The 2,897-nt window shown below is 40.2% G+C and overlaps 1 pseudogene; it reads right to left on the reverse strand.

The window, feature by feature from the left end:
• Nucleotides 1-1,049: 1,049 nt before the first annotated feature.
• On the reverse strand, nt 1,050-2,155 carry LOC115526335 (annotated as a pseudogene).
• Nucleotides 2,156-2,897: the final 742 nt, after the last annotated feature.

The following is a 2,897-nucleotide window of genomic DNA, read 5'->3' on the forward strand; positions in this document are numbered from 1 at the left end:
TGTTTAACCAGAACATCCTCCCATACACTGAACTGGATTTATTAGATTTCAGGAAAAAATGTTTTAGTTTTCCAAACTCTTGAATGATCAATGGTTTTATTCATCAATAGGCATTGATTGGGTACTTCATATTTTCCAGGAACTGGGTAGGGACTGAAAGTTGAAGACGAATAGATACAGTTTTTAGACCCAAGTAATGTGCCCTGTAGTGGTCGAAAAAAGTAAGTCGCCAATGTAATACAGATTGAAATGCCCTGTGTCAGAGGTAGACACAGGATACTTCAGAAGTCTGTAAGACAGGAAATGTTGAGATCATTCACTGTTAGGGTCTAATTAAGAGAAGGTTGAACTGAGCCATTTTCCTTGAAATGATTAGGCAAAAATTGGGGCACCCGAGGAAGGGTATTTTGAGCAGAGAGAAAAGTATATGTAAACTTCAATAAACATGGCATATAAATAATTCACGGTATTTGGAGTGTATTGGGGTGCAGAGAAGAAGAGTTGAGTCTAAGAAGTAAGTTAGGAACAGATTAAATAATTCTAATATTCCTAGAAAATGTGGTGCTCCTTAGGGGGGGTGTGCACATACACGTGTGTGTGAAAATGTAAAAAATGTCCCTCACCATGTTGATCTAATAGAAAGTTAACATTTTATTAGTATGGCTGAATCTATATTTCTTCTTGCTTCAGTTTTGATTGAGAGCTTTCATCTCAGAATGCTGAAAGAGCAGGCATTATATGCTACGTGAAGAGAAAGCATGGCCTTTGGAATCAGAGGATCTGCGTTTGAATTTCATTTCATTTATTTGCTGGCTCTGTAACCTTGAGAAAACCACTAAATTGTTCGAAGTTGAAATACAAGGCTGTTATGAATTGTAAGCAAAATAAAACAGATTTTACCCTAAGGTTTGCAGTGTGTATTAATTGTGAATTATGCATTGTTTACATGTGAGTCTTTTATCTTCAAATACTGCACTTTTTTAAATTTTGTAATTTTGTCAGGTTTTTTTTTTTTTTTTTGCGTGTCCAAAAGAACCTTTATTACTTATTTAAAATAGCCTCTTATGCTTTTGTGTTTTCTTGCCAGATGCCTTCAGAGCACATGCTTTCTGGACTGGAGCTTTTGGACCCTTCTGAGCCTTTGGAGGCATTGCATTCTGGCCTGCAGCTCTCTGGGCAGGAACCTTCTGGGGTGGAGCCTTCTTGCCCACAGTTGCCATCTTTTTTTTTTTATGTTTATTTATTTATTTTGAGAGAGGAAGAAAGAGAGGGTGCATACCAGTAGGGGAGGGGCAGTGAGAAAGGGAGAGTGAGAACCCCAAGCAGGCTCCATGCTGTCAGCATGGAGCCTGACACGGGACTTGATCTCATGAACCATGACATCATCACCTGAGCCAAAATCAAGAGATGGAGGCTTAACTGACTGAGCCACCCAGGCACCTGGATACTGGCCATCTTTTTTGCTGGAAACTTTGCAACAGTGGCTGCAGTTACATCCTTAGCAGCAGGTGCTTTTTGGGGGGAGAAACTTTCAGGAGAGCTGCTTTTTGCAGCTTCCTAACATCGAGCTTGGTTATTCTATTCCCCACTCTCTTTGCCTTCATGACTTTATAACAATCAAAATCTGTCAACTTGGCTTTTCTTTCTCTGGTTTTAATCTACTTGGTGCATCTTGTGGCTGCCCGTTTTATACTGATACCTGCCTTCCACCAGGTGTGTTGGACATACTTCTGCTGGGTACTGTGTGGGAACTTGATGAAGTCAGTGAGCTGCATGGATTTGAAAGGCATAGCCTGTATCCTTAGCTGAGTGCAGGGTCCAGCAACCAAAGCCTTGTTCTGATCAATAACATCTACAGTCCAAGCCCGCTTCCCCCGAATGAGGCCCAAAGGAGACGTAGGTCACTCTATGTACCAGCCAACCTCAATGAAGCACCTGAACACCACATTGGCAGGTGAGAAGGAAGAAAACACTCCGTACCGTGTGCATATCTATTTTGTAATTTTCTTAGTTTTCACTTTATTTTCTAAAGTTTTAAATTTAAATTCCAGTTAGTAATATGCAGTGTAATGTTAGTTTCAGGTGTACAATGTAATGATTCAACACTTCCATACATCACCAGGGATTCACCACAAGCGCACTCCCTAATCCTCATCACCTATTTAATCCTTCCACCCACCTGCCTCTGGTAACCATCAGTTTGTTCCCTATAGTTAAGAGTCTGTTTCTTGGTTTGCCTTTCTCTATATTCGTTTTTTTTCCATTTATTTATTTGTTTTGTTTCTTAAATTTCACATAGGAGTGAAATCATACAGTATTTATCTTTCTCTAACAGACTTATTTCATAATGCTCTTTAGTTCAACCCACATTGTTGCAAATGGCAAGATCTCGTTCTTTTTCATGGCTAAGTAATACTCCACTATGTATATGTAACACATCTTCTAAATTTTTTTAACGTTTATTCCTTTATTGATAGAGAGGCTGAGCATGAGTGGGGGAGGGGCAGAGAGAGAGGGAGACACAGAATCGGAAGCAGGCTCCAGCCTCTGAGCTGTCAGCACAGAGCCCAACATGGGCTTCGAACCCATGAACCGCCAGATCATGACCTGAGCTGAAGTCAGATGCTTAACCACTGAGCCACCCAGGTGCCCCGACATCTTCTTTATCCATTCATCAATTGATGGACACTTAAACTCTTTCCATAATTTGTGTATTGCAGATAATGCTACTGTAAACATCAGGGTGCATGTATTCCTCTGAATTTGTACTTTTGTATTCTTTGGGTAAATATCTAGTAGTGTAATTGCTGGACCATAGAGTTCTATTTTTAACTTTTTGAGGAACTTCCTTATGTTTTCTAGAGTGGCTGCACCAGTTTGCACTGCCACCAACAGCG

Source organism: Lynx canadensis, chromosome D1 (assembly GCF_007474595.2).
Source record: "Lynx canadensis isolate LIC74 chromosome D1, mLynCan4.pri.v2, whole genome shotgun sequence".
NCBI lineage: Eukaryota > Metazoa > Chordata > Mammalia > Carnivora > Felidae > Lynx > Lynx canadensis.